Source organism: Mustela lutreola, chromosome 11, assembly GCF_030435805.1.
Source record: "Mustela lutreola isolate mMusLut2 chromosome 11, mMusLut2.pri, whole genome shotgun sequence".
In the NCBI taxonomy this organism is placed as follows: Eukaryota; Metazoa; Chordata; class Mammalia; order Carnivora; family Mustelidae; genus Mustela; species Mustela lutreola.
The window spans coordinates 13199759-13218352 of NC_081300.1; the positions used below are offsets into that span (position 1 = coordinate 13199759).

General features: G+C 49.5%; 1 protein-coding gene across 1 annotated transcript in view; it reads left to right on the plus strand.

Moving 5' to 3' along the window:
* The window catches only part of BCL2 (BCL2 apoptosis regulator), a 166108-nt gene that overhangs the window by 116943 nt on the left and 30571 nt on the right, over positions 1-18594 (plus strand). The gene's annotated exons all lie outside the window — the stretch shown is intronic.

An 18594-nucleotide genomic window follows, 5' to 3' on the forward strand; every position in this document is an offset into this window, starting at 1 on the left:
TTGCTGCTCTCTTTCTCTGTGCCCAACTTGTGGCCGTCACCTGGTCCCCAGCGGAGACCAGCCAGGCCACACTTTGCCCGTTGAGGTGTCAGGATCCTCACTCCCTGTGCTCCGTGTGCCTCCAGGATATCCGGGTATCATCTCAGCTAATATGAGGGTCACTGGAGGCTGCCTCGTGTTTCTTCACAGCGCCTTTCTTTATGACAGCGGGCATGTGGTCAACCACCTTCTCGGCCCGGGTGTGTCCAGGTGACATTCCTGGTTCTGCGGGCTGCATCCGGCGGGCCTCAAGGAAGTAGGTCTCCGCGATCCTAGCTGCTCACGAGCATCACGCAGGAGAGTTTGTCTGCTTATTTATTTATTAAAGATTTATTTCTTTACCTGAGAGAGAAAAAGAGCGCACGGAGAGGGAGAGAAGCAGACTCCCTGATGAGCCGCTGAGTGAGGAGCCCGGCATGGGTCTGGATCCCACGACCCTGAGATCACACCCTGAGCTAAAATCAAGAGTCGGATGCTTCTCCAGCCGGGCAACCCCGGCACCCCTCTCGGATGGCCCGGAGTGTTTAAAAATCCTGATGTCCAGGCCACATCCCAAACCAGGTCCACCAGCCACTCAGCAGGTGACACTCAGAACCTTCTGAGTGACGTCGCCACGTAGACTGAGACTGAGCATAGCTTCTCTGAAGAAAGGAGAAACGATGACGGCAAAGCAAGACAAGGAAGAAGGACGGAATCAGGAAGAAGGGGAGCGACTAAGGCTGCCGGGGTGCGGTGGGGCGGGTGGTAGAGCCAGCAAGTCCCGCCTCCCTCCAGCTCCCCTGCAGGACAGCCACGTGCCCGCCCAGCCCCTGGGGGGTGAACGTGCAAAACGGAGGCAGCTCTGGGATTCAGTCGTGCGAGAACACTTCTGGGCTTTCCCGCTTACTGACCTGCATCCCTGGACACAGTTCACGTGACCCTCTCTGAGCTGCTGAGTCCTTATTAGTGGAACAGGGATGCTCGGTCCCACCAAGGGGGCTGTGTTGTGGGTTTGCTGGAATGACGTGAAGTTGGGCGCATGCCAGGGTGTCGGCGATAATAGCTTGATAATGCAATTAGAAGAAATTTATATTTCTGTTTTGATAAAAGTTCACCAGCTCTTCTCATCAGTGACTTCTCTCCGCTCTCCTAAAAGGCAAGGGTTCTGCAGTTCTTGGTTTAGGAGGGCTGACGATAAGTGCAGAGGCCTGGGCTCATGCAGGAGCCAGTCTGTATTTTTACCAGGTCCCTGGGTGATTCATATACAGCCCACGCCAAGGGCCTTTCTGTAAGGGAAAGCCAAGTCCTCGCCTTCTCTACAAGGAGGCCCAGGACATGCTCTGTACCTGAGCCTCACCGTCTCCCACCTCCTAGTTTCCCGAAACTTCTAGTGATGTCTGTGAACTTCTGCCGCACCCCAACACGGAAAACGGGTTGCGAGGCATGTTGGGGCCCGCAGCCTCACAGCAGGGTAATTCCACCTTTATTTACAAGTCAAACTGAGATGAACTCTAAAACTGGCAGCCTCCAAATTAGTAACCTCCAGCCAAAGGAGGCAAAAATCTCTTCATTTCTGACTAGGAGGCAAAAATGAGTGTGTCTCTCCCTTTTGATACTGAGCCTTCAGTCATCAGCTATGAGAGTACAAAACGAAACCAAGCACCCCCCGGCATTAATATTTATCTTTAAGGGCACGAGAAGCCTCTTGGACCAGTGACTCGAAGAATCTGTGCATTGACAAGTTTCCATGGGCATCATGAGAGGGCTGATCCGCGGAGCCCACCAGGACCCTCGGTGGCTTTCCTGCTCATTGCTTTGTTGTAACTGTAATAGGAAAAGAGGTGTCTCCCCATGGAAGCAGCTTCTCTAGGGGCCCTGCTCCGAAGACCCGGCCCTCTCGGAAGGGCTGGAGAGGCAGGGAGCACTGGCCATGGGGCCCCAGCGCAGGAAGGGGGTCTGCTGAGTATTAGTGGGAGCTCCTTGTGCTCCTCATGGCAACATCAATCCCTGTGGCTTCTTGGAGGCGGAGTTCTCACCAGATCCGCCTAGCCATTGACTTAGCTGGTGGAGAGCGATCATTCACAGGGCTCTGGCTGGCCTGGGAAAGCGGAAAACACCGAGGAGACTGAGCCCGGACGGGGCAGGCAGGCAGCCCTCTCCCACCTCCTCCCTCCAGGGGAATGAACGCCACTGCCCACCAGAGGAGCCCTGTAAGCACAAGGCCGCTGGCCCGAGCTCTCACTTCCATTCCACAAAGGGAAAGAGGTGATTCCCGCTGCAGTTTTTGCTTGAGGACGAGAATTCCAAGCAACACCAAGGGCTTCTGTTTGGGGGAGGAATTTCAGTCGCCCTCTGTCCCCCTGCTCTTCGCAATTGGGCGAGTGACTTTATACGTGATGTTCATCTTCATGCTGCTGAAAGTCATGTTCCATAACCTGTCAGGGGCTGGAGAAATACCTGCTGGGACTCTTCAGGGGATTTGGAAGGGAGAGGAAAGGAGAAAAGGGAAATGAAGGCAGGAGAGTTGCAGCAAAGGAAGAGTTTTTTAAATCGTGTCAAAACTCGTGCTTGCTTGGTAGACAACATAGACAGCCCGCCATAGGCTTCTTTAACTGGGGACCCTGGAGTTCTTCCATGAATGAAGGGGGACATTAAACATTCATCAGAATACCTTTGTGATATGTGTCAAAAGTTCATTGAGTGCCAGGTTCCATTCAAAACACCACACACGTGAGCTGGTGTCATCTTCATAAGAACCCGAAGCTGTGACATAGGCACTTAGTGCTCTCAGAAAGGAGGACGAGCCCACGATGACCATCTCATGACTTGAATCAAAAGATTTCTTTCTTTAAGCAAGGAGTATTTCTTCGATGTCAGCATCCATCTGAAGAGCAGTGGGAATATTCAGGCCTGGAAATGGCCTAGGATCTTGGCTGAGATGCACTCCCTCCCTTAGGTGGAGCGGGAGCCTCTGTCCCGCACCCCAACGGGTAGCTCTCTGGGACAAGCCCATGGGATGAGAACTTCTTCGGTGTGGCCCATCATTCCTTGTTTTACAAATGGAGCAGGAGAGGAAGCGGGGAGGGAACCCCATAGATGTAGCCGGCTCGGCCGCTTCTAAAGATTTGGAACCAGATGAGAGTGTCAGTGTCTCTGGGGGTATTCAGAGCTGTCTTCCTGAAGGCGGGGTGTCCTGTGTAGTCTGAGAATCTGGCAAGGGTGCCAAGCCAGGGAGCTTTCTGGCAGCCTCTCTCAGACTCTCTGGTCTTTCCTGTCCATGCCTTGAGAGCTCACATTCTTTTTCTTCGCCTCACCAACGCCAGCAACTTTGCTGAGCACATCCCTGGCCCTCGGGAAATGTTCAGCCGTGGGTGGACCATTCGTCCTCACTCTCCACTGCAGAATCTTTGTGTGTCGAGGGCAGAAAAGTAGGTAAAAAAAAAAAAGGCTGCTTCCTTGGCACCCATGCCGTGCCTTGGGAAACCTGCTCCAGGATTCCCACGCAGGCTCAAGAGTGAAAGCAGAGAACGAGCCAGAAGATCCTTGCCGCTTTATTTTACTCTTATTTTTAAGTTGCGAACTGGTACTTTTCCATTCATTTTAATTGAGTCAAGGCCCGTGACTTTTGCGATCCCCAAATCCTCCGTAAATTCACGGCAACTGGCTTTTCCCACCCCCCACTCAAACCCCACTCCCTTGCCTGCCTGGGAACCTGCCCTTTAAATTTGACATGGCTAGGATTTTAATCTCTCCTCAAAGGCACAGTGACAATTTCACAACAAAGCAGAGAGGTTGGGTGGTGGGTGTGTAGGGGGGGTTGTTTTCTGCTCCCATTAAGAGAGCAACTGTTCTGTCTTTGTCTCGTGGGGCCAGCTTTTGGCACCAGACCGGGGAGACCTCAAACTTGGTGTTGCAACATCCATCAGACCCAAGTGTGTCTGGGATCCTTGAAGGTGAACTGCAGCTGTTTGGATAAAATTCTAAAATCTTGTTTGTGAGATTCTCAGGCCTTGTTTTACAATCGTTCTTCTTGGCAGAGAGACCAGGAAGTGTTACTTTCCCAGGATCCCAGGCAGGTAATTGTTTTCCCAAACTGCATTTTAATCTCAGATGGAAATGGACATTTTTCATTCTGAGAACCTTCACCCACATCTCTAAACTGTTTTCATTCGCCCTGTGTGTTGGGAGAAGCCAGACAAATCCGAGACTCAATTACAGAATGTTCCCCACCCCTAAAGTGCCCCTAGATGCATTTCCATCTCTGGTTATAATTTAGGGACATTTACATTTCCTTTTTAAAGATCTATTTATTTGAGAGAAAGAGAGAGCACGAGCAGGAGGGGTGGACGGAGAGGGAGAGAGAATCTGGAGCGGACTCCCTGCTGAGCACAGAGCCTGGCAAGGGGCTTGAACCCAGGACCCTGAGATCAGGACCTGAGCCAGGCACCCCAGGGCCATTTATATTTCTAAACAACAGTTAGGAGCCTTTTAGTCTCTTGGAATCTTGGAGTGCTTTCCTATTAGTTGGCTGCCCATGTCCAGCAGGCGGGTGATCTCCTAAGGATGAGAATTGGCAAACTCGGTTACTCAGGGCCATTTTTAAGCAAAGCTACTAACTAGCTGGTAGTTTAGGCCATAGCCGGGTACCTTCGTGGCCCCCAGTCTCCCACTGATTTACCCTGAGGCCCCTTGCATAGAGGACCTAGGCCAGAACTAGAGCCCCAGAGCCCCCAGTTCTCTTCCCACCCCGCCAGCACATGGGACTGTCCGCTCAGAGACGTGGCTAATGATGCCGAGCGCTGTGCACATGCCCGTGACGCTGGCTCAGTGGTGCTGTTCTTTGGAGAAGGACGGGTGAGTTAATTTTCCACTCTTGTCTCTTCCTGGAGGTAGGGAGAGCGTGTGACAGGGGTGCCCACCAGCCCCTCCATGGTCAGCTGTCTGTCTGCGCACACACAGGTCGGCTTGGGAGCTGGATTCCTTGGACACGTCCTACGCCCCACTTCTCCAGCCCCCCACCCCCCGCCACCGTGAGCCACTGCCATGTCGTACCAGGGCTCTGTTTTGTGAGGGTCATTAAAAACCTAAAAGCCAAAACCCTTCATGGGGAACAAGCTGAACTTGCCATAGTGTCTTTGTTGCTCCTCCCCAGAGAGCCACCCGTCAAGCCTGGTGCTAGGTTCTCTGACACTGGAGAGGTCGAAATCCAGTTTGAAATGTGAGCAAAGATTCCAGGCCAAGGCTGCCTTCAGCGGGCGGCAGGGGCGGTGGATGACAGAGGTGCTGTGAGGAAGGCTTGCGGGGCCGCGTGGAACCTGTCCGTGCTCTCCTAGGTGGGCTACTGAGGAAAGCAGGGAGGAGGCAGACAGAGCTTTCTAGGCTGGGGGGACAGCATGGAGGTGGAGGGCCCAGGGTGGGTGCTCAGAGGATGGCAAGGGGACCTTCTGCCATACTGCCACGGAGGGGCCGCTCTGCCTGGGTCGCTCTGCCTGCTGTCACGTGCCCCAGGTTAGCTGTTTGGGATTTTTTTTGGTCAAGTGTTCATTGCTAGTCTTCATTTTTGGAGAGGCAGGCTGGTAGAGGAGAATTAGATGGGCTAGACAAAGGAACAGCTGAATACTTAGCACTACTCCTGCCCTTAGGAAAGGCGTCTTTGGTACCTTCTCTCTGAGGGATCCCAGCAATCGACCCAAGTCTGAGTGTTCCTGTCCTTGGACATACCTATCACTCACTCATTCCCTTATAACTCATCCATTCTTTATTTCACATATTCATTCACTCATTCAGTCAATCAACAAACATTTCCTGAGCAAATGCTTCCTCACGCTGGGCACTGCGAGGCAGACAAATTCCTGTTATGAGTCAACAGCAGGAAGGTCCTAGAAACCTGGTCCCCAGGGGCCTGACCCCCACCATGGGTCCCCTAAACCTCCCTCACATACTCAGTGTGGGTCTCTGGTGTCCAGAAGGTGTGAAGAAAGGGTGAGAGACAGAGCCACTTTTCTCAGGCTGAGTCTCATCATTATGCAAAACTCTGGTTAGCCTGCAAGCGATTGTATGGCCAGCTTCTCTCAACACTCTATTTCGTTCCCGCCACTGCCCCCCACCCTCAGAAAGGAATATCCCGTCAGCGGACCATGCAGAATGCTGACAGGAGCGCCCTGAATGGCTCGTCTGGGAAGGTTCACAACCAAACGGCCGTGTCCATAGTTGGAGCCGAGATCATTTTTTAGCTTTACCTTTGCCTGAACGTACCATCCCCAACTGTCACCTCCCTTCCCATCATCCTAAGTCACATCTCTGGTATGAGTGCTTCCCACGTCTCAGGCTCTGAGGATCCTGGCGAAGCTGGTGCCACTGACAGCCCCAGGTCACTCTGCTCTGAGAGGTGCGAGACCCACAGAAAGGTGGAGAGCAGGGCTCACCTGTCCTGTGGGCTCTGAAGGTGGGTGTACGTCGGTAGACTGCGGACTATCCCAGTAGCTTCGTTGTCCCCTGTGGCCTGAGCTCCAGGCAAGCTAGCCTCCCCCGCCCCCACCTGCAGAGTGGGAGGAGGGAGAGCAAGGGTCCTAGGATCTGCTTGGAATCTCATCTCTAGTGTTCTGTTGACCAGCCCGTTCTGGCCGCCTCTCAGCCTCTCTGGGCGCAGCTTCCTCACCTTCGAGCTGTTTCTTGAACCCATGGGCAACACAGGTTTCTTGAGCCCATTGGCAACACAGGTTTAGCACTGTTAGGGACATCAGAGAAACGAACCAGGGCTGAAATTCACCTGGGATGGCTCCGCACCTCTGTGTGTGTTGTTTACAGCCAGCCCGAGTCGGCTCTCATTGGCCCGGTGCACCCCATGCTGGCTCTTAAATACTTCGAATGTGACTCCTGGAAGTAATTTGTGTGAAAGAGTTTGCAGACAGAATGGCACACCGTTAGCTCATTTCACCGTGGCGTTCGAGTAGCTGCCTTTCCCAAGTCAGACTTAGAATACATTCCCTCTATACAGTTTTTCATCAGCTGACAAATGAAGAATCTTCAAATTAGCTTATATCCTTCGCAGCTCAACGAAGGAGAATGACTGCGACGTTGAAGCTTAGGCCTTCTCACCCAGCATTTTCTGGGAGTGCTGATGACTTGGCTTCCTGAGGTTCTGGGGAAGGAAATGTACTTGAGCCTTGGAAAGTGTCCGAAGGACCACTCATGGTGGCCTTTTGATTTGAGGAAGGTGACTTCAGACATAATATGGCAGAATTCTATAGAATGTCAAGGTCTCCCTTAACTTGGATCTGTGGCTCAGTGTGACCTCTTCTGTGAAATGGCAGGCAATAAGCATTTTTAAAAGGGGGTATGCTCTGTGGTTCTTAACAGAATTCTACAATATAAAATGTGTGTGTATATAATCAATATTCATATCTATATCTTTGAGAATTAAAGCTATGTGCCTTCTCCCCAGAAAAATTCATACACACAGGAAATTTAGCCTGGAAATTTAAGGAAAAAATGGATTCCCCAAAGCTGAAATTTCCTAGTAAAGGATTTCTGTTATCCATGGGAGAAAACCCTGGTCTAATGTCCTTTTCTTTGCTAAGATTCTTACTATGTTTTTATTCACTCAAAAAGAAACTGCAAATCAAATTTTATCATAGTCAATATTCTACAATAAATATTTCTTTATAAACACCACTCTCTGAAATTTTCCTGCTCCATTTGTCAAGACTGTACCCAGTGAAAAAAGATCTGGTACAAAAAAGCAGTTTCATTTAATTATTATAGTTCATAGTAACAGGGCTTGATATATAAAAGGGAAAATTATTATATGGATGTGTACTAATTTATTTCAAAGCTTAACTCCAAAACAAGTAAATGTTTTTTCACTCCTCACTTGTACAGGGTGGAGATGGACTTTTTTCTTTCAATTTGTTTTTCCATGTCTATTTAGAGCAACCAAAATAGGAAAACTACTACACAGGTCCTAACATTCACTTCCTCCACCCTCTTTCTGTACTCTGTCCCAGGTCTGATGAATATAACTTTTAAAACATGTCATTTATTTTTATTTTTATTTTAGTCTAAATGTCCCTTCAGAAACACCACGGGAAAATATTTTTAGCTTCACTAAGAAAACAAACATGTTTAAACAAATAACACCCAAAACGTCCAGGTGGAATTCGTGTTTTCGGAGTTCGCGGGTTTTAACGGGGAGCCCAGTAAGATACAGGCTGCGACAGAATTTTTCTCGATCCTAGGTGTGCCCTTTCTTTCAGGAGTAAAAACGAAGGGAAGAGCTAATCACAGTTTTTACACCGGAACCAATCTTTTTGTTGGTGGAGGATTCCCTCCGGCGTGGGGCTGGGGACTGGGCCTTCTCTCCCTGAACACCAGAGAGGCAGAGAGGAAGCAAAATGTAATGTGCCTCCCTAGAGCTCTGCAAGGGTAAGTGAAGGTCATAAACAACAATTCAAAAGAAAAGTAGGGCCCAGGTGCCCAAGGTATGAATCGCCAACATCAAGCACATACTGTCCCAGGCGCCATGCCTGCCCTTCTCTGTAGTACTGTGCCCCTTTTAAAACCCAGGTTCCTAGAAGATGCCTCGTCTGCTTGGTTTTGATCGGCTCTGTGATTTATTCCTTCTTGATGGTAATGCTAATAGCTAACAGAGTACTTCACGTGTTCCGTGTACCACTTTAAACATGTTACATGTAATGACTCACTTAACCCTCATAAGGACTGAATGAAGTATGTCCTGTCCTTATCCTCACTTTCTAGATGAAGAAACTGAGTCACAGTGACACATTTAGCACCTTGCCCAAGATGACAGACCTAGTTTGTGCCTGAGCCAGGATCAGCCCCGTGTTCATGCTCTCAGCCACCATACCAGGCTTCCCCTCTGGAGACTATTATCATAATACGGCCATTGATTATATGGGTTTACATCGAAAAAGGTGAAAGAATATAAAAGAGATAATCTCTGTTCTCTGCAAAGATAAAATTTAAAAGAGGATTGAAATTACCTCAGTGGTGTCCACCGGTGTCTATCCTGAAAAGAAAACGCGGCTCCTGTCTGTGTTAAATTTGGAAAACAAGGGCTAGTTGCTGCTGCCAGCTCCAGAGAAGCCCGCCCGGAATCAGCTAGGGAGTAAATGTCACTAGACTTTATTGGGTGCCTGCCTAGGCCTGTAGACCCGTGAAGCCCTTGTCAGACTTTAAGAATCCAAGAAGGCAAACCAGAACCTCAGACTCGGGCCTCTTGACTCTGCTCGTTGGCCAATAAGCAGCTCTAATCAAAGACAGTTAAGCCTGCTCAGTGTGTATGAAATGGTGTTTACGTCCTGCTGTTTGGCCTGGGTTCTAGTAGAGAACGCGCAGTGACCACTGGTCGGCAGAGTTTCCAGATAACATCCTCAGATTTACCTTTCCTCTTCCCACCGATGTGCAGAGCTCCCCCTGCCCCCTCCAGAAAGCCTTGTCCTTCCACGGGGACTTTTCACTCAACAGAACATGAGGGAACTTTTGGAAATTTATGCTACAGAGGGCCAAATTCACCAGTGAGAGGAGCTGTTTACATTTCCCTCCAATTGGAAACAGATCAGAAGCTTTAGGGCATTAGAAAATGCAAGCTACATAACAAAATTCTGAGTTCAAGCATTTCATGGATTTTTGGCTCTTGAGGTCAGTTATGGATGATTATAACCCTGGTGTGATTCTCAGTGTGGAGCTGGCAGTCTTTCTCAGAACGGCAGCCAGCTGCAACAATGACCTCTAAGACCATGGAAATGTACCCTTCGGGGCCGCCATTCCTCACCTCAGCTTCTGGCCTGGGCAGCCAGGCCCAGCACTGGAAGGGTAACAGCTGCTCAGGGTCCAAAGAGACTCACGGGTTCTTGGCAGCAAGGGAAACAAGGATGTCCAGGAGCCCTTGAAAAGTCCTCTGCTTGGCTCTGCTGCCTCTAGGCAAGACCACCCAACCACCCCAGCCAGATGAGAACAATCCTGTTTTAGGACCTGCAGAGAGCGAACTGCAAACTCCCTTCGTCAACTTTTACTTAGGCAGAATGATCTTTGCTGGCTTGGCTGTCCCGGCAGCAAGAAGAGGAACCTGTCTTAGAAAGTTGTGTGATCTAAAATGTTCCACAGATAGATGCTAGACAGATAGATGGACAGATAGACAGAGAGATAGAGGGAGGCAATAGACAAATAGATGGTGGGTGAAGAAAGGAAATGAAGGAGAGAAAGAGGGAGACAGACAGACAGAGAGAAGATAACTGTGAAAGAGAATCAAACCCAGAGCAGTGGGACCAGGAGAAACATTTAGTACAGAATCAAGTGCCAGAGGAGCCCACTACAACCCATGTGAAACAGACCCGCCTTCACGCTCCTGGGGCGTCTTCCACGGTCCTCGACCACACCTGATTGGATCGCAGCGTGGGAATTCGTTAGCTGTTGGTCTCCCTGGCTGGAGTGAGAGCTTCGTGAGCCAAGGACCGTGTCGTATTCTCGTGTGTCCTCTTAGCGTCTAGCTTGGTGTCTCGACCGTGGAAGTGCGGGGGGGGGGGGGGAGGAAGAGAGGGGGGCGGAGGTAAGTAGGTCAAGCAATATCAATCCAGATCCTTTAAGGAGGGCCTCATTCCTATCGCTCCAGTCCTTAACAGTTTCCCACCCAGACTGAACCTGCCGTCACATTTTCCCTCCATAAATTGTTACACTCAAAGTCGAAATGATTTGTAACCTGCCCAGGACTGGATTTGTTAATACTTACCTCCGTTTGACACTTCCTAAGAACACCAACTCCTTGTAATGTTATTTGGCTCTGAAATTATTTTCCCCCAAATATATTTCATTTGAATTTGTTGTTTATATATGTACCTACCTATTCCATGATCTAGGTACTGTGACATAGTCTTGGCCTGTGTGAGCTGGTGTGACACACTGCCGGGTGCAGGGTATCTTCTGGGTCAGTGACTGTTACTGTACCTTAGGCCAATGTTCCCAGCCAGTGTGTCCTCTCCGTGTGTTACAGCACTGTGTGTGTTCTGTCTTGTCTCTTTTTCTACTGTTGACGTCCAATGGCTGACAAGAGGTGTGGGAGTGAAAGCACCAGCTCCCTGTACCATCAGGGGAGGTTAAGGGAAGTGGGCAAAGGCCAGCTGTCAATTTAGCTCGCCAGGAAGTCCTGGGACCCGGAAAAAGGTGTCACCGGTGTCCTAGCCTGAAGGGTCACTGTGAAGGGAATGGGAAGGAATGAGAGCGACAGGCATGGCATGACTTTGTGGGGATTTTAGGGTAACAGGAGGTGACAAGAGTATGATGCTGGGGACATCACTCTCCAGGGACCTTGAGTGTCCAGGATTGCGTCCCTGAGCCAGGCAAGATATGCAGTCCTTAGCCCTCCCCCTCCGGAGCTCCTGGCAGCAAATCTGTCTGGTGTGACCCCCCTCCCTTCCCAGATCCAGATCCTCTCATCTTTCAAGGCCCAATCCAAGGTTTGGCCAAGCTTCTCCTCCTATAAAGAATATTCTTCCCCTTCCCTTGGAGCTGTCTCTCTTCTCCTTAGCACCTCCTGGTGTCCCTCTTTTCCTGCTAGCTCTCTCTCTGGGGCATTTTACTGGGCTGTGTATAAAGCCTGGCACACCACACCACAGATCCTTTCTGCAGAGGGTGAGCAGCTCCTCCCACCAAGGGCCAGGCATTGTGTCCTGTGGGCCTCCAAGCACATCCATAACCCATGTTGAATCCGTTAAGGTCCCTGGTTTAACAGAAAAGGGACGGCCTTTGTCACAGGTAGACAGGATGGCCGGTCAGGCGATCTGACACAAGGACTCTGCTCATTTGGGGCATTGCTTTTCGATGATCACTGTCGGGACCAATTAGATGCTTCCTGGGAATCGTTGCCATTTTTAACAATGTCACATAGTTTATTTGTGCTTTCCCTTGGGCTGAGGTCTTTCTTATTCCTTGACTACATCAGAAAGTCCTAGGGGACAGAGGCTTACCGGATCGCTCTTTCCTCGCCCGCTGTACCTAGGCTCTTGGGGCTCTTGGAGCGGGTGACTGTGATGCACGTCGCCCTGATGGCTTCACCCAAGGAGTAGACTCCTCTCGTGGCTTTCCGTCAGGTTCTGCAGCCAACTCTGTGAGAGAGACGGGGATCAGAAGGGGCTCTCGGTGTCACCGAGTGGTGTGAATTGGGCCACCGAGCTGGCGAGTGGAGGCAGTAGCTGCAGGCAGCCAAGAATGTGGTTGGAGGGATAAACACAGAAGATGCCTGCGGGCTGCCTAGGCCAGAGAGGTCTGAGGCTTGGGGTCTGGGAGATGGAGACCAAAGAGTCCTAGAACAATGAAAACAGGGCCAGAGACATGAAGAGTGACAGCACTAAGACTACAGAGAGGGTCAGACACACAGACAGAGATACCAAAGGATGTTCATCCATACTGGAACGTGTCTGTCAGTGCAGACTCCTGCTTCCTTCCTCGGGCGGTGACATCCTCGGAGCTGGGGTTAGATTTTGTTCCCCTTGCTGCACTCGGGGGCGGGGTGGCACCTGTAGGATGTGCCCAGGGCCAGGCCCACAGTCGGCTCCCAGTCATGGTTTTTAACCTGGGCTGAACTGATAGGAGGATTTCACAGCCTGTCTTGACAGTTTACCCAGAGGGCTACCAAGGGTTCGATCACCTTGAACGTTATGAAGTTCTCTCCCTTAAATCCAACTGTGCTATCTTGACACAACTTAAGACCATTTCCTCTCCAATGGCTTAAAATGCAGGGGATGGTTTTTCAGCCATCTAGGAGGAAGGAATGCTGTGTATCAAGCCTGGATTCAATAAAGCCAGATTTTTTTTTTTTTTTTTTTTTAAACAGCTCTTAGCATTTTCTACTACAGACACTGGTCTGGGCAGGGCTTTTTACTTTATTGAATCCAGCTGAATGGCTTGACTACATTAATAATGGGGCTGCATTTCCAACCACCGCCTCCCGGTCTTTTCCCCTAAAAGCCTGACGGTGCTTAAGCAACTGCTAATACGTGAATAATTGCCGGTGGCATCATTTCCTGCCACGATCTGACCACCAGGATGAGGTTTTTCTTCTTGCACCGAATCTGGAGTTCTCGAGCCTGCCATGTGCGGACTTGCTTGAGAATCATATTTAAAACACCGTCAGCAAATCCAAGTGCAGCTGTGAGTGGGGCTGTGTTGAGTTTCTGTGTGTTGAACATTAGGGATTTGGGAAGACGCTGTGGAGTGTACAGTAAAATATTGGCCTGAAGTGGACCTTCACCTCAAGGTTGTCTGGAGGTTTGAACCTGGCAGCTCCACGGAGCATGGACAGTGCCACTTTGCAGGTCCCCCCGGGAGGGACTGGGAGAGTCGCATCCCTGCACGTGGAGAAGACGCTGTTGACTTGGCTGCCCTGCCGCCATGTTTCTTTTTGGAGTTTCTGGGGCAGATGACGTCTCATCATTAGTTTTCTTTATGTGGGGCTTGAGCAATGGTGGGTTTTAGTACAGGTTAGTGCACCCAGGCATCGGTGGGGAGGACAGGCCAAAGCACACAGCTGGCACACAAATACAGCAGAGCCCCCAGGAGCACAGAGGACCCACGTGGTCTGGGTTTGAATCCAGCTCGGCCACTGTCTATCAATTACCTACTCTGCCTTGGTCACCTCACTTCAATAACACTACTTGCTTCCTTGGGTCGATAAGAAGTTCAGTTGATATTTGTTGGATACTTAAGTCGATGCTTGTTCGTGGTCCCATGTAAGTGCCTCAGCTGGCCTGTATTTGTCCTTTTGTGGAAGGGTCCACGCGTGTGCTCCTTTCCCCATAGCCTCCGACGAGGACGAGCAGGAATGTCTGCCTTTCCACTGGCAAGCAGGCCCAGTCCACAGAGGGCTAAAAATGAGGCAAACCTCGCCTATTATGCTTTTTTGGCAAAAATAAAAGAATTATTTCTTTTGATCTGGAAGCTTAATGTGCCCATTTCTGTGGGCTGGGTGCTGGGGGTGAAATTCCTCCGTCCCCACCTCTGAGAACTTGCATCAAACTGGAGCGATGTGACTATTTCATAATCAGTAGCAAACTAAAACCGGGGGCAGACATCATGAAGGGTGGCAGGAGCGGAGGAGACGTCCATGGGAAGATAGCCGGCAAAGGAGTTCTTAGATTTGGTTTAATAGAAAAAAAGGAAGTGAGAAGGAGGTAGGAAACACTATCTAGGGTGCTTGGCAGCTGTGTCACCCGACGTCCTTCCTGCAACAGGCATGTCGCTACGCTGGGCCTTGCACCTTCTCCAGTGACAGAGGAATAAAGACAAGCTGGAGAAATAAAAACATGTTAATATGTGTGAGTTACCAAGTCAGACCGCAGCAGATCCCAGGGATATTTTTCTGCTTTAGAAATGCAGATACAGTGGGTCGTGAGCATGTGTGTGAGAGGGAGAGCGAGAGAGCGCTGTACTTTACAAGGACGGAAAGAAACAGAACTGAAGGAGTTGTTGTTTATGTGGCTCTTCATCGTATTAGATTTTTATGGGTTTTTCTCAGAGCTTCTTGATGGTCTACTAATACAAAATAAGTTTATTAGGTCGTTCGCCTGCCTCTTTTCCTCCTCGGGACCTTTTATTTTCTCTTGCTGGATGCTGAGCTGTGTTTCCTCTGCGGGGGCCCATCCCAGGCCCGAGGAGGATGCCAGCAGTCCCCAACAGCTCATCTGTGTCCTATCGCTCAGCCCCTGCGAAGTGAAGAGAAATAAACAGCACGTGGGAGGGGGAAATCTGTGTTCTAAGAACTGCTTTGGTCTATACATCTATAGATACACTTAACCAGCACGGTGGATCACATGTACCGGCTGGTGAAACTGAGCATGACTCACTTTTAAACAACTCATAGAACAAGAAATATGTTTCTCAAAACCAGCACCGTTGGCTTATACACGGAGCCGGGGGAGGGAGCAGGCAGCCTCAGAAAGCACCCGTGCACCGTGCATCTGGTGGGAAGAAAGGGTGCCCAGGCCCAGAGAGCTCTTTGCCATACGTTGTATTTGGCAACGTATTCTCCCTCGTTGAAGACCCCCAAATTTGGGGATAAATTTTCAAGTTAGTCCATCTTTCTTTTACGGGCTGGCTTTGTGATTGGCACTAGAACTCTTCGATAAGTCGGTCTAGTGATGGAGACCACACCAAGGGAGCCTGAGGTATGGAAAAGTATGTCCCTTCGACCCAAGGTCAGGTAGGGAGAAGCCGAGGAGGGAAAGGTCTGAGAGCATCGTGGAGGGCAGGGTCTTCATTAGAGCCTCGAACGGCTTCGTTTGCTGGGAAGGAGAAACAATTCTCAAGCAAGATGGAAAAACCATCTGAGCATAAAGAAAGTAGAAGTGACAGAGGTCACACTCACAGTTTTTGTTTTTGTTTTTGTTTTTTTTGCTGGGCAGGGGTCCACTTTTTTTTTTTTTTTTTTGGACATAAAAAATAGAGATACAAGACATGAGAGTCACCAAGGGAGCCCAAGGCACCACTTACTAAATTGGTCCAAAAGAGGGATTTCACCAAATGCAAATGAACAAAGAACAATACATGTGACTCAAAATATCCGTTATGCTCTTATGCGACAGGGTGTGAGGCAGGGAGGTGACCTTTGAAAGGTTTTAAACTTGTAAACTTTTACAACCACATTGTTTTGATTGCTGGGGGATTTAAGAAAGGATTACCTCAGGGTACCATTTTGGAAAAGTGATTTAAAAAAAAAAGTACTTCCTGCACAATATTTTAGGATTTTTTTTTTCATTCTGTGTTTGCTTTGAAGACCTACCATCCAAAGGTCCATGCTCAGCCTTGGACGAAAAATGAACTCCCAGAAGGGTAGAGGGGCCTGGCTGCTGCTCTGCCTGTCCTTCGACTCCTGGTTCCTCTGCCAGTTCGGGTCACAGGAGCAAGGATAACCCCCACCCCAGATGAAAGACGTGGGGCCTTGGTTTTGCTCCCAGCCCAGTCCCTCCCCCCCTTGGACAGGCCAGCAGGGCACCACCATGTCAAAGCATTGTCCCTTACTCTGGGCCAGACATTCCCTGCTGGTCTCTGAAATTTGGGAAACAGGAAATGTTAAGAAAATGTCTAATTTGCCTGATCATGTGAACTCCCTCTGATGATGTTGCAACAGAATTTTGGAAAGCAGTGCCGTGCTCCGAGCCCGGCTCACTTGCACCCTCCTGACCGGAGAGCATTTGCTCCTCTGAGACTAGGGTAGATTTGACTACCCAGGCCCAACTTCCCTCTTTCTAAACATGTAAACCCCGATGCCTAAAGAACCAAACCAGAAAAACCCATGCAGACTGTCACATGATCAAACACCAGTGGGGTTGCCCAGAGGGGCCTGCGTGCCTGTCCCTGAAAAGCCCCTTGGCATTTAATGAAAGCACCCAACGCCAGGCCAACATGCCTGAGCAGGCTCCCCCAACGTCTTTAGAACCTTCACTACCTGTGTTTGTTGGAGATGATGGATGATTAGCCTTTCTTCCCACACATTTGGCTTTGATAGTCTCCACGCGAAAACATTCAGATGCAAATGATTTAAAAACAAAGTGGCTTCAAGGGATCTTTCTGGGGGGATGGAAATGCTCTGTATCTTGATGGGGGAATGCGTTCCAGGGGGTGTATGCTTTTGTCAAAATTCATCAAAGGGTACACAGAAAACGTGGTCATTTTGCTCTTATGTAAATTATACCTTGATGGGAATTTTTAAAATAATAAAGCAGCTCGAGTTCAGAAAAAAAACAAGTGGGTGTGATGTAAATGACCCCATTTCAAGAGATCTAGAGACAGACGGTCCGCCAGCAGAAACTAAAAAGTGCGTGTATGTGGGCAGTCCCCACTGGGCGGGAAATCTTTGCAAGGTGAGCAGATCAGGCCCAGCTCACAGATAGCACAGCTGGCTACATGCATGCGTCTATGTTTTCATGTTTTGGTTTTTTAAAATCTTTATGTCCATTTTTTATTTAGCTTATTTCCCTGTTCAATTGGATTTTGTCTTCTATTTCCTGACTATGACTCCCCCATAGTACCTAACATCGCAGGCCGGCAAGAAGCGAATGCCCAATAAATGTCCACTCACCCCCGAGATGCAGTGCTTTCCCTCCCTCTGGAACGTTATACTGAAATGAGCCAGCGTGTGCTGGCCTTAAATGCCAATGTAAGACTGCAAAGCGAAAGGAGAAAGAAACGTCCATACTTGTGCTAGTTTTGAGAAAATTCCCAGCGCTCTCTGCTCCTAAAAACATCTACTTCGGAACTTAACTTTGGAAAAACTATTTTTGCCCCACAAGGAAAAGAAAACTTGTACTCCCTGAGTCGTGATGGTTCTTTTAAAGCAAGAAAACGGAGTTCATGATTATGTCTGAATGTGGGCGAGTGAGGGCAAAGGTAGCCTTGCTTTTCCTCCTCTTCATGGCGAACGGGAGCAGGTGTGGAAATTCCTACCAGTTACGCTGTGTCCATTTATACGTGTGTATACAGAGTTTTATGGTTGTTGTTTTTTGTTTTTTTTCTGAAAGTCTTTGTTTTGTCATCATCTCATTTTGAAACTAGAGAGGAAGGGAATGGGAGGGCAAATTGCTAATATCAGAGCCTTCTGGAAATTCCCCTTTTATGGTACATGAGTCTTTCTTAAGAACAGTTCTCTTTCAGTTGTGTTTTTGTGAGTTTAGTTAAAATCACTCTGCCCAGCCCTGCCTCTGGTTTCCTTAAGCAATCATCCCTGCTCTCTAGAACATGGGGCTGCCTGGACACAGCCAAGGGGTGAAAACTTGATTTGCGCTGCTTGGGCAGGAAGGGTCTCATATAGGTACTTGGTTTTAAAGTAGATACACGGAGCAAAATCCATATTCACACAATTTAAAATAATGAACTTATCCCGTATCTTTTATACACTGATGGATCTCCCGTGAACCATGCATGAGGGGCAGACAGGGAGCTGTGTGAACGTCTCCTGGGAGTCTCTGTCCGGGTACATGGTCAGTCCCAGTCACAGCCTGGCTTTATCGAAGCCGCCTGATCAAGTCAGAGCAGAGCCAATTTATTTTAAAGCAAAATGCTTTTTTCCCTCCACATAGCTTCAGAAAGATGCCTTCTGAAGGTTGGGAGCCTTGGATTCTGGTGCTGGGACAGGCTGGCGTCCGATGTGCCCCCAGGTGGACGGGGCCAGTGTGGGGCCCGCAGGTGGAAGGGAGCCTCCCGACGCAGGAAGGGAGGTCTTGCCGCTCCTGGGACCCGTTGGCAGGCTGCCTGGGGGGCCTCGGAGGGCCCAGCCCAGACTGATGCTTGGAATGTGGAGAGCGTGTGACAGCCAATCCCAAGGCTGGGCTTTGAAGGACTATGCTAATTAGCAGAGCCAGTGCTCGGGTCAGGTCACTGGGCGGCCAGGTAAAGAGTATCAGGTTATTTCTGCCCTGGCAGACAGACTGAGGGGGTGGGCTGAGGCCTTCACTGCAGAGTTGTTCTTGGCAGTTACTTATTAATTACACCTCAAGGCACCGCTAGGTAAGACCAGAAAAATACTCCTCCAGCAACTCTCTCTGACTTCCTCTCCCCGCCCCCCAACAT